The sequence below is a fragment of the Urtica dioica genome, chromosome 6, assembly GCF_054948205.1.
Source record: "Urtica dioica subsp. dioica isolate 48M chromosome 6, U.dioica_male_clone48M_v1_H2, whole genome shotgun sequence".
In the NCBI taxonomy this organism is placed as follows: Eukaryota; Viridiplantae; Streptophyta; class Magnoliopsida; order Rosales; family Urticaceae; genus Urtica; species Urtica dioica.
Genome location: NC_142761.1, coordinates 9253810 through 9267691, shown reverse-complemented (window position 1 = coordinate 9267691; position 13882 = coordinate 9253810). Strand labels below are relative to the sequence as shown.

General features: G+C 40.1%; 1 pseudogene across 1 annotated transcript; it reads left to right on the top strand.

Moving 5' to 3' along the window:
• Window positions 1–10900: 10900 nt before the first annotated feature.
• Window positions 10901–12472, top strand: LOC149393299 (PRA1 family protein D pseudogene; annotated as a pseudogene). The gene is made up of 2 exons (XR_016299660.1): window positions 10901–11551; window positions 12195–12472. The product of XR_016299660.1 is annotated as a PRA1 family protein D pseudogene (transcript).
• The last annotated feature ends 1410 nt before the right edge of the window (window positions 12473–13882 follow it).

The window sequence follows — 13882 nt, the reverse complement described above, 5'->3', positions numbered from 1 at the left end:
GAGCTCAACATGTTGCTGCTCTTCAGTGCCGACGTGAAAGTTCAGCAGCAACAACGTGAGCAAATGGCCATTATGAGTTTTCTTGCGGGACTGCCTTCAACCTTTGACACTGCAAGATCTCAGATAATCTCTGGTTCCGACATTTCCTCTCTCCAAGAGGTGTTCAGCCGCGTTCTTCGCACGGAGGGAGCCCCGTCTAATCCTGTCAGTGGAGCTTTACTATCCCGACACACGCATAGCTCAAGCCGCCCCGCTTATTACAAACCTGGAGCCCCAAGGAATTCAGAGTCTCGTCCAACAGACACTGCCGCAGTCACTTGTAACTACTACAAGAAACCAGGTCATACGATCCAAGAGTGCCGAAAGCTTCAGTACAAGAATCAAAAGAACCCATCTGCTCATGCTGCATCCTCCGACAACAATTTGGTTCGTGTCCCTACTGATGAGTATGCCAAATTTTTCGAGTATCAAGAATCACTAAGGACTTCAAAATCCTCTGTCGCTGCCATTGCCGAATCAGGCAATCCGAGTGCGTGTCTTCTTTCCTCATCCTCCAAATGGGTCATTGATTCTGGTGCCACAGATCATATGACAGGTAATTCAAAACTTTTCTCCACCCTTACACCTCATGCTTCCGCTTCCACGGTTACCTTAGCCGATGGATCCCCTTCCAATGTTATTGGTTCTGGCACTATCACACCTACTTCTTCTTTGACGCTATCACAAGTCTTGCACTTACCCAACCTGTCATTTAATCTCTTGTCTATTAGCCAACTCAAAAAAAACGTTAAATTGCTCTATCTCATTTTTCCCAAACTCGTGTGTTTTTCAGGATCTCATGACGAAACAGACTATTGGTAAAGGACATGAATCTGGAGGCCTCTACATTCTCGACACACCCAAATCCATTGCTTGCTCCAGCACCACGTCTACCCTTGAAGAACATTGTCGTTTAGGTCACCCTTCCCTTCCTCTTCTCAAACTTCTTTGCCCTCAATTTCGCTCAGTTTCGACTTTAGATTGTGAGTCGTGTCAGTTTGCTAAACATCATCGCCTTAGTTCTAGCCCTAGGGTCAATAAGCGATCTAGCGCTCCGTTTGAATTAGTTCATTCAGATGTTTGGGGTCCATGTCCTATTACGTCCAAACCAGGTTTTCGATACTTGTCACTTTTGTGGATGATTTTTCTCGTGTAACTTGGTTATTTTTAATGAAAACGCGTTCTGAATTATTCTCATTATTTTGCTCTTTTTGTGTTGCGATCCGTACTCAATTCAATATCTTTATTCGCACCTTCTGTAGTGATAATGCCAAAGAGTACATGTCTAGTCAATTTCAAAATTACATGACCCAACATGGCATGCTTCATGAAACATCATGTGTTGATACTCCGTCCCAAAATGGAGTTGCTGAACGCAAAAATCGACACCTTCTTGAAACTGCACGAGCTTTGCTATTTCAAACAGGTGTTCCAAAGTGTTTCTGGGCTGATGCCATCTCTACTGCATGTTTTCTTATCAACCGTATGCCATCATCTGTTCTTCAAGGTGCGATTCCTTACAAAACATTATTCCCTCAAAAGCCTTTGTTTCCCGTTAGTCCAAAAATCTTCGGTAGTACATGTTTTGTTCGGGATGTTCGTCCAGGTCTTACAAAGTTAGATCCAAAATCCTTAAAATGTGTGTTTTTGGAATACTCTCGTCTTCAAAAAGGGTATCGATGTTACTGTCCTAGTCTTCAAATGTATCTTGTGTCTATCAATGTCACCTTTCTGGAACACTTACCATACTTCACATCTGAGAAATCAACCGTGCCACCTCCCGAGGACGATGATCTTTTAGTCTATTCCATTACTTTACCAGACGTTCCATCTCCCTCACAGGTACCACCTCCTTTAGCACTCGACTCCACAGACACCATAGCACCTGACTCCACAGACACCATAGCACCTGACTTCACAGACACCATAGCACCTGACTCCACAAACACCATTGAACTTGCTCCTAGCGCTGCACCTCCTCCTCCTCCGATCAAGATCTACACTCGTCGTATCCGTCCGGTTCCACACACGCTCATTGATCCTCCAGAGACATGTCCTACACCGGGTCCTTCGTCATCAGATCCACCTCTAATCGAAGATCTTCCCATTGCATTACGCAAAGGTAAACGATAGTGTACTTACCCCATCTCTTCATCTATCTCATATAATCTTTTGTCATCCTCCTCATATGCCTTTGTTTCATCCCTCGACTCTATCACCATTCCTAAAACTATTCGTGAGGCATTAGATCATCCAGGTTGGCAGAAAGCAATGACAGAGGAAATGAATGCCTTAGATGACAATGGTACTTGGGAGTTGGTTACTCTTCCTTCAGGGAAACGGGCAATTGGATGTAAATGGGTCTTTACGGTCAAAATGAATCCAGATGGCACGATTGCTCGATTGAAGACCCGCTTAGTCGCTAAAGGCTTTGCCCAGACATACGGCGTTGACTATTCCGATACTTTCTCTCCTGTTGCCAAGTTGACATCCATCCGACTCTTCATCTCCTTGGCAGCAACTCATGACTGGCACCTTCACCAACTTGACATAAAAAAAATGCATTTCTACACGGAGACCTACATGAAGAAGTGTATATGGAGCAACCTCCTGGTTTTATTGCTCAGGGGGAGTGTGCCCATGTCTGTCGTCTTCGAAAAGCGTTGTATGGGCTGAAACAAAGCCCTCGTGCCTGGTTCGGAAGGTTTAGCCATGCCCTTGAAGAGTTTGGGCTTCGAAAGAGCAAATCTGACCACTCTGTATTTTTTAGGAGCACAAGAGATGGTGTCATTCTCCTAGTTGTTTATGTTGACGACATAGTAATTACAGGGAGTGATACTACCGCCATTTCGTCTCTCAAAGCATTCCTCCACACTCAGTTCCAAACAAAAGACTTGGGCATGCTAAAATACTTCTTGGGTGTTGAAGTATCGAGAAGCAAAAAAGGTATATACTTATCACAAAGGAAGTATGTACTTGATTTGCTTTCCGAAACATGAAAATTAGGTGCCAGAACATGCAGTGCCCCAATGACTCACAACATGCAGCTTACTAAGGAGGGAGAATCAATGGATGATCCTGAAAGATATAGAAGATTGGTCGGCAAGTTGAACTACCTCACTGTTACTCGTCCAGACATTGCATACTCCGTCAGCATAGTAAGTCAATTCTTGGCATCTCCGACAGTTGATCATTGGGCTGCATTGGAACAGATCTTGTGTTACTTGAAAGGAGCACCAGGACGTGGAATCCTATACTCAAATCATGGTCACAATCGGATTGAATGCTTCACAGATGCAGACTATGGAGGGTCTAAGATAGACAGAAGATCAACTACTGGATATTGCGTATTTTTTGGAGGAAACTTGGTCTCATGGAAGAGCAAGAAGCAACATGTCGTATCAAGATCAAGTGCGGAGTCGAAATACAGAGCGATGGCCCAAGGAACATGCGAGATAATGTGGATACAACAGCTATTGACTGAATTAAGCTTCAACGTCACTTTGCCAGCAACATTATGGTGCGACAACCAAGCTGCCATCCATATCGCATCCAACCCAGTTTTCCACGAGAGAACAAAACATATTGAGATCGACTGTCACTTTGTTCGCGAGAAGATTCAACAAGGCTTGATTTCCACCTCATATGTAAAGACAGGTGATCAAATAGGAGACATTTTCACGAAGGCACTTAATGGGGTTCGGGTCGAATATTTTTGTAACAAGCTGGGCATGATTAACATATATGCTCCAGCTTGAGGGGGAGTGTTAGAATGTGAACATAATATTGGGTAGTTATTATAGAATGTGAACGTAATATTGGGTAGTTATTAGAATAGAATATTATGTATTTATTGTAATTCATTTCTTTCCTTTACGTTTATTGTCTAACTTGTATAAATACCCATTACGTGAATGAGAAAAATACAACCTTTTCTCTCCAAAACCTCTCTGATTACAGAGATAAAGGAGATTCTAAGTGGAGAATATCGGGCGCAGCCATGTGCGTTGAGATGAGAGAGATTCTCAGTAAAGAATCTCGAGAGCAGCCGTGCACGGGACATTAAGCGCTCGATTAGAGAAAATCGTGAGCAAAAAGTCTCCACAGCGTTTTAGAACTCTGAGAGTGAGTAATCTTGAGGAGGAATGCATGTTTCTCTCACCCTCTCTGAAAATGAGTATTTATAGTGGATGTAGAGGCCTAAGAGGGCCTTTGGATGTACATCAAGGAGCGCGCCTACATTTCGGGTGCGCGGCGATTCTGGAGTATGCATGGAGCGCATGGGTGCATAGGCACGCCACGACTAGTGGATGGTGCGGTACACCATGTCCTATGCACGCCGAGCGCGTACTTCTTTTGAGGAGTGCACGATGGTGAGCTCTACTTCCTGTGTGAGCTTGGGCTCAGACTTTCAGGCCGTTTTGTTTGGGCCTTAGCCTTCGCGGGCTTTGATGGGATTATTAGTGACCCGGCCCGTTGGACCTTAGAATTCCCTCAAAAACATATTAACTAGACCAAAATCATTCAAGAACGCAAGAGATTGAAGCTCAGAAAGGGATTATAATCATGTATAAATTAGGCTCATGAGGTAGTGATATTAATTTTTTGGCCTTGCACGTTACGTCTCATCTCATTTCATAGCTGTAGATCTTGTCTACGCATAACACTCAAGTTTACCGTACCTCTCGCTGATACATAAGGGGAGATGGGGCAGACTCTAAGGGAGCTCCACGTGAAGAGGAACTCCATTCGCGAGGATGTAGGGTAATTGACACTTGAGGTCAAGACCACGCGGAGCATCGGCTTCGAGGAGGGTCAAGAAGCTACTAATGTCGAAGTGGGGCGGCTGAAGAACGAGTTAGGTGAGCGCACCTTGGAGTTGAATTTTTTTATGCTGACATCTGATGAGCAGTACGTTGAGATGGCTAGCACCCGCCATAAGCTTTCCAACTTCGAGCTCGGTACCTACAAGCTTGTATCCATGCGTGTCAAGCTTGAAGAGGGTAATAAGACGATCTCGTCTCTTAACGGTAGCCTAGCTTTAGAGGTTAGCCAAGGAGAAACTAAAAGAGATGGATAGAATGCGGGGCGTGTATTATGTTGAGATGTATTGGAATGGAGTTTGAATCTGCCACTTATTTATGCGTTCCTTGACGTCGATGGTGCTCATGCATAGTTTCGTCCAGCCCAGCATACAGCCGCTATGCCCGATGTCGTGGTCTTTATCTTGTGCCTCCTCATGTGATTCTTGAGCATCCGACCGAGCCATCTATAACAATTACCTAAGGGGATCGTCAGGATGGTCTTTCCAAGGGTGAGGCGCATGTGGACCTGGGGGGCGGTTGCGATAGAGAGGACGATTGAGATTGCGATTTTGATGATGATGAATGACGTCACCTCCATGCTATTTTGATCTATAGTTTTCATGTTAGCTTTGGTTTTCATTGGCATCTATTTAGTGTTTAGCCTAACTCTCTCGTTTGAAGAGTCCTTCATTTTGGTACGATGTGCACCTAGTTATGTTTCGGTTTTTATGGTGTGGTCTGTTGTGCACCAGGTTAGATATTTACCTAAACACTCTTTTGTGGTTTTTAGATGGTGGAACGAGAGTATTATCTTTAGACGTCTTTTCTTTTGCTACTAGGCCCGATGTACTTATTTTGCAGTTGTACGGACTCTTCGAACCTTTGGTTATATATGTGATTTTTCTTCTTTCTTGTCTTTGTGTTTATTATATGGAAATGCTTGAGCTCGTGTGAGGCTCTTGATGCCGTCTCCCTTTTCTCATAGCTTGAGGAAACTTTGATGTGGGTCGGGTTCTAAATGGCACGACTTCCCTCGTCTCCCGCCATATGATTCTTTGAGTCGTATTTGAGGTATCAACGTATGAGTCCCCCTTTGAGGTTGATCGGGGACCCGATGACGCGGGTCCCTTCATCTCGGATCGCACGAAATTCTTTGAGATATGTTCGTGTTTCGACGCCGCGAAACATTTTTTTTCTTATTCCACGGACATTTTGAGGTTGGTCTGGGAATCGATGATGCGAGTTCCTTTATCTTGAGTCGCCCGAGATTCTCTTAGATATGTTCGGGGTTTCTACGCTACGAAACTACACTTATCGGATTTCATGGATGTTTTCAGATCGGTTGGGGGCTGGACGGTGCGATTCCCCTCATCCCTGGTCGCACGAAATTCTTTGAGATATGTTCGGAAATTCGACGCCGCAAAACCCTTTTTTCTTATTCCATACACATTTTGAGGTTGGTTTGGGACTCGATGACGCGAGTCCCTTCATCTCGGATCGCTCGAGATTCTTTTACATATGTTCGGGGTTTCTATGCTGTGAAACCACTTTTCTCGGATTTCATGGACGCTTTCAGGCCAGTTAGGGGCACAATGGTGCGAGTCCCCTCATCTCGGATCGCACAAAATTCTTTGAGATATGTTCGGAGTTTTGACGTCATGAAACCTCTTTTCTCGGATTCCATCAAAGCTTTGAGGTCGGTAGGGGGCTCAATGGTGCGAGTCCCTCCATCTTGGTTGCACGAAATTCTTTTAGATACCAGAGGTTTGATGCCGCAAAACCCATATTCTCATATTCCATGGACTCTTTGAGGTGCATTTGAGGGCTCGATTCCGCGAGCCCTTTGACGTTTCGATTGCTATGCCTGCATTTTTATTTTAAATATTTTTTTTGTCTTTGCGTTTGGTATTTGTGTTATTATGTTAACCCCTAGTTTTTATCCAATTTGTTCAAAATTATATGAAAAGTTAAATGCTAAACATTCCAAATTGAACACCAATCTTGACTTCATTCATTACTTGGGCGTGTGGCCGCTTCTGGAAATTTAGAATACACATGGGCTATTGGCCGCTTTTGGAAAATAAAGATGCAGGGAAAGCGAACTGATAACTCTGGCTTTGGTGTTTTCCAGTCTTCAGGTTTCTCGGTGGTATGGCCTACTGTTAGTATTGGCAGAGGTGCTCCGCGTTCCGTGGGTGTTTGATCTTTGTGGTGTCCATCTTTTCGCGACAATAGTTTTCGTCGTGTATCACTTCGAGATTTGATAAGGCCCTTCCCATTTTAGCCTGAGTGATCCCACTCTGAAAACTTGGGTGTTTTGGAACACTTTCCTCATGACGAGGCTTCTTTCATGGAAATGGCCGAATTTGACCTTAGAGTTGTAGTGCTTCTCGACGATCCTCTTTTGCGCAGCCATATAAGTGAACGCTTCGGCTCTATTTTCATGGATCACATCGAGATCCATCCTAAGGACTTCATTGTTGCGAGGATTCTACAACACTTATTTAAGTGTTGTATAAGTGTTTAAAAAACCTAAAGTTTTCAGGTTTTCTGAAATTCCCTCTCGAATTTCAGACATATTTTCCCTCTCTTGTTCATTCATCTTCTTCTTCTTCTTCTTCTTCTTCTTCTTCTCTCTCTCTCTCTCTCTCTCTCTCTCTCTCTCTCTCTCTCTCTCTCTCTATGTCCACTTATCTTGGCCCTATTCTTCATCGCCTCAGCCGCCGCCGCCCTCGCTCTAAGCATAAGCTCTCACATCAAAATCAATGATGAAGATGGTTATTTGTCTAAACGAGTCAAGGACGTTGGAAACGTGGTACGACAATACAAATTTTGTTGAATAGTTTTCATGCCGTACAATATAAATGCGCATTGGATGCTCGTTGTCCTCGACCTTTGGAAAGATAGTGCAATGTTCTTCGACATGTTGAGGAAAAAAATGTCATCCGATTTAACTGAATTGATAAACAGGTAAAGTTTTATTTTTTGAACTATTTTTTTATCATTGTAATGTTTATTTTCTTACGTTTTGCATGTTATAGAATTCTTGTGTATTTCAAGCATGAGCACCAAGATGCACAAAGTAACGGTCAATCATCCTACATCAAAGCTTGCAATGCTCCTAAACAATATGGAAACATGGAATTCGGGTACTTTGTTTTACCTTATATGTGTGATAATACTGTTAGAAATGGTGTAGGAAAATTCATATCGAAGAAATCATATGCACCGATGATATAGAGAGAGAGTAAGAGAAGAATGAGAGATTTATGTACAAATGTTTATTGAATGCGATGGTTAGTTAGGTTTTTGTGATGCTTGCAATGTTTTTTGTAGATGATTTGGATACATGTTGATGTTTTGGATGAATATATTTGCTTTTGGATATGTAGTTTATTTTCCAGGTATTATGAATTGGAAAAACACGTTTTGCAAAAAAAAAAAAAAATCATACTCGGTCATGGAATATCTCGCCGCAGCGAGATATTTGTATTGCCACGGTAAATGTTTTAATGCTCAGTTCTAGAATATCTCGTTGCGGCAAGTTTTTTTGAAAAAATTATTACGTCATTCCATAACGGTTCTAGTACCGTTGTATAATATTTAGCGCGGCGAGACATACGCTTCGCCACGGTAAGAAATTCCTCTTGCCTCTTCACTTCCTCACCGCGGCGACGTGTAATTACCGCCACGGCGAGATCTTCTACAACAAATATTTGTTCCGTTGTAGAAGATCTCGCCGCGGTGATAATTGCATGTCGCCTCGGCAAGGAATTCCTCCTGCCTATTCGCTTTTTTGCCACGGCGACGTATAATTCTTGCTGCGGCGAGATCTTCTACAACATATATTTGTTCCGTTGTAAAAGATTTTGCCGCAGCGACCACATCACAAAATCCACGATTTTTACTAAAGTAAAGGACCGTTGTAGAGGTTTTTACAATGCTTAGCTTGCCTTTGTAAAATACCTGGGATTACACAACGGTTAACTAAGCGTTCTAGAAATTCTGGAATTCTACAACGGTTATTTAAGTCTTGTAGAAGCTTTCTACAGCATTGGATTACACAACGGTACAGAAGTGTTGTAGAATCATTTCACAACAGTTTTTAAGTGTTGTAAAATCCACAATTTGTAATAGTGATCTCAACTTCAAAGCTAGAATCACTAGGACAAATAATGATTTTTTGTTGCACCCAACAGCCAGGTAGTCGCATCCAAAAGTTCATTGGATGTGACATTAGATGCGACAGAGTCACATTCAATACCTCGTATCTAAAGACCCTGGATGTGATTTGTCACATTCAAATCACATAAAAATAAGCCATGAGTTTCGAGTTTTAGAGGTTCTCGGTGATGCCTTTCGATGTAGCATGTCGCATCCAAATATCATTTGGATGCAAATTTTGGATGCGATAAATCACATCCAAAAGTTGTCTGCATCAAAGAAATCCTTTTTTTAATAATGAATGAACCATAATAGTATTGACAATAAAAACAATTACATTGCCACTCTTGAATCTAATTAAGCTCTTAATCGCGTCAAGACCATCTATGAGACATCAAATATTTAATTTGAGTCCTTCTGAGAGGGTACAAACATAACCATTTAGACATCCATAAATGAATTTGTCATAGTTTCATAGTAAAATTCATCAGCCAAGCAATCTGATTATCACGAATAGCACATGTTTAAAGTAATATAAAATGTATCGTGTAGGTTCGATGTTTCCTTGATGGTATCACTAGACATTCGTTTATCGAGTATGTTCATTATAGGATATCTAGTGGGGAGATACAAATTAAATTTCGAGACCACTATCTAGAAACCAACGCACGAGTCACTAAAATGTTTCGTCGTGCAAACTAGACAAGAAATATATTCTTGTGGAAGCACGACCTTACCTAACAAGAAACAAGCTTGACACCACGCCTCTATATTTATCAAGTTGACCAATAAACTTACATGGGGGTTAAAGTTATATAGTGATTCTCCGACAACTAAAAATAAATCCACCATCTAAAAAAAGAAAAACCAAGAGTTGGACCTCGGCCAAACAATTATAACCCATTCTCCCATGGAATGAAGTAACTGGCCCATGAAACCCTTATCGGGAGTTCTAGGCATAAAGATCCTCGGCCGAGAAGTCCCAACAGAGCTATTACATAGTAAATTTGACATTGTTACTTTATATCCAATATTCTTTATATTATTATCACACCCAGTTTCCACAAATATAAAATTTTCATATTTAGTTGACAGTTAATAAGGTCTGAGTAGGTCCTACAAAATCATACTCTTACCATGAAAATACTATAGGGGTCAAATGTAACCCATGAGTATTTTTTACCCATTTAATATTGTATTTTTCAAGAATCAAAGAAATAAAACTTAAAACATAGTGTTCACCACAAAATTTTCTTAAAATTCATAAAAAGTAGTAATAATTTTAAATAGGTGGGATATGAGCAGGGTCTTGAGTAAGGTACTTAAAAATCGTACCCCACCCATACCCATAATCATATAATTTTAATGGGTAATACCCGTACTTTACCCATTATCCATTCATTCAGGTAAAATCTAATCCATGACGGATAGGGTCTTGGAGGGTACGTAGGTAAACTTGTCATCCCTACGTACAAATATCTAATTTGAATATTCCGAAACGAAAATCAAATGAGAAATTTCATAAATATCTTATTTGAAGATGATGATTATGTGAATGCCTCGTATTTTCAAACATTCTATAAATATTTTATTTTCTAAATTATCAGATTATTTTACAATTATTTTATATGACGCAATAAAATACAAAGAAAAAAAATAGTAAAATACAAAGAAAAAGATCATATGAAACTATAAATAATAAAAACAATATAAAAATGAGGCATTATTAAAATAAAGATGATCATGACTACACAAATAAATTTTTAAAGTAAGGTGGCTTAGGTTAATGAATTTCACAAATCAAATGTACTAGTTTTAAGTGTATTTTCTATATAACAAAAAAAAAAAAAAAAAAAAAAAAAAAAAAAAAGTATATAGTATAAACTCTCCTTAGAATTGGGTATAATACGCAGTCCTATACAGCCCGTTTCAACCCAAATCTCTCCCTCTCTCTCTCTCTCTCTCTCCAATGTCCACCGGCGCCGACACGAGCGTCGCCGAGACCTGGCTAACGATGCCGAGCTTCCGTCCATGGCAAGAACTTCTCAACCCCGCGGCTCTCTCCCTCCCAACCTCGGTCTCCGCCGCGACGACCCGCCTCTTCCAGAACCTGTCCCATTTCCTCCCCAACTACGCCGCCGTGTTCGTCCTTCTAGTGTTCCTCCGCCTCCTCTCCCACCCCGCCGCCGCTGTCCTCTGCCTCGCCCTCTCCGCCGCCTGGATCCTCTTCCTCTCCTTCCCCCGAGACGAGCCCCTCCTCCTCTTCGGTTTCGCCGTCGCCCACGGCCTCGTCTTCGCCGGCCTGGGGATCGTCACCGCCGTCGCTGTCGTCTGGGCCGGGGTCTTCTGGAACGTCGTCGTTTCGGCCGCAATCGGAGGTCTGGTGATCGGCTTGCATGCGGTGTTGAGGAGTACGGATGATCTGGTTTCCGATGACCGTGGATCGCCGTACGAGAGTCTGGTTGGAGGTGGTGGTGCTGATAATCGAGGGACCTATACCATTGTTTGACTTTCGCTCTGTTTCTGGTCAACGCGATTCCGAGGTGAAAACGGCTATTAAATTGATTCCTTTAGGTTGTAGTGTAGTACTAGTTGGATCTCTTTATGTTTGATTTGAGGAGAATTACGTGTTCGAGATTAGTTTATTTTGATGCCAGAACAGAGAACTATTTATGATCTCTAAGTCGTCTTTGTTTCTGTGTAATTCTGGTATTTAGTCAGTTTGAGCAAAGAAAACCCAATGGGAGATTGATTTGATGAAAACTTGAATTTATAACAATACTATATATTTTAAAATCAATTCGTTTTCTTGCATATGTGTTGTAGGTTGTGAGAACTGAAATTTTGAATTTGTTTCTAATGGCATTGTTGTATGTTGTGATTACTTGTTACTCATGATTTTCATAATTGTCAAACTTTTTTCTATTTTCATTTTGCATCAAAGACAGGTCTGTTCCTTCAGATTTCAGAAATAAGAACTGGATTTCGTTCATAGGATTAGTTCGGATTTCTATTCTTTTAATGCTATTCGTGTTGAAGATCTTTTGTGTTTGCTTAATTGCCTTATTAAGACGACGGGATTATAATTATGTTTGTGAATGAATGGTCTCGTCTGAGTTGACACAGAAATTTGTACATTATCTTATTGTGTTATTGCCCAATTTACGAGATATCTTCTCTTATCAGGTATCTATGGAGGCTAGAGATTTTTACCAACTTATGGTTTCAGGTTTCGAATTTCTCCACACTATCTTATTTGCTCATTCATGAAAGTATCATAACTAAATTGAATTCCGAAGCATCTTGTAATTTACTCCTTTGTTTAACTGAACTTGTTTCCAGCTAGTTTAGTGTTTATTTATGTACTGAAAATCATAGGAAAGTCGATCAAATTCGTGAATTGTGGCATTCATGTACACACTAATGTAGATGCTTTGTTACGCTGCCGATAGTAATTCTATTCACATGGTTCTTTCTCAAGCTAAAAATAAAAAAAAAATAAAAAAAAAATCAAAACTGCTTGATCGGTATTGTAAACCTGAGAATTCTACTCTCAATCCACCATAAGAACTAAAACGCTACGAATAGGTGTGATGTGTCTCAAATGACCTTGGATCTATTTTTTGTTCGTTTTATATTTTATTTTATTTTATTTTTTTTCTGAGCGTAATATTAAACCATAGCAAAAACCCATATTAAACCATGCATTGTTACCTCAAATAAATTGGTTTTGTGAAAAACATTACTGTCAAGTCCTTAGAAAAATATGCACTGAGACGGAGTAAATTATCTCAGCCTTGCTAGGAAACTCTAGTTTCGTTAACAAGTAATTTTTTACCGTGGACACTGTAGCAATACATCAAGTGCATAATGTAGTTAGTATTGTGAAGATTATGACTAGTGTTTTTGTTCATACGTTCGGATCTTTCCAATTCACAAAACGTGGAAATCATTCATTGTGATCAAGCACAACGTATTCAAACACATTCAATCCTTAAAAAAGAGTAGTACTTACTAGAGATCATTGGAGGAAATTAAGGACACTCAAGATTGGATTAAAACTCTAGAACCTGGCGTTTAGAATTCCATGAATTCCGAGTCTGAAGACCCAACATGACCCTTCTTTCTTATGAGTGTTGACCTCGTAACTTGCTGTGCATTTTTTAATGCGATTTCACCTGCAATATCGACTGTGTTATCGAAAAATTTGAAGCCCAGATGGCTCACTGGTCGATATTTGCAACAGCACAGAACAATTATCATCAATAATATTGATAATTAGAAGAAACGGATTAAAATAGCTAAATTACTATGGATTATTCAAATAATGAAAATATAAGCTAATTTATGCCTAACACTCATATATATTATATTTCGTGTATGATTATGCTCAAATTGCTTGCGTTGTTAACTTTTGTGAGGGAATGAAATAAAAGCAAAAATAAAACTTAAGCAACGGATCATAATAATATGCATGTAATAATCGTGTTTAAGAATAATAAAGACATGCCCCCACAAAATATTGAAAATAGCTCAATTATGAACTAGCAAATGTGTTGAAATAAATCAAATCCAAATAAAAAGTAATTCAATTACATTGAAATTTATTGCAATTTATTTTTTGTGAAAGTAATTAAAATTAAGTCAGACATATTTTACATGAAACTAATGGAACATAATCATGTACTTCTTTAATTCAATGCCAAAACTAAATTGTTCATAGAAATTAAGCATGGAATTAGACAAAAATATTAATATTGTTATACCTAAAAATTCAGTAAGCTGTTTTTCATTTTTAAATCTATTGTTAAACTTTTCATAAAATCTCATAAATTTGTTAAAACAATTTATTTTTAATGTTTATGCAACGCTCC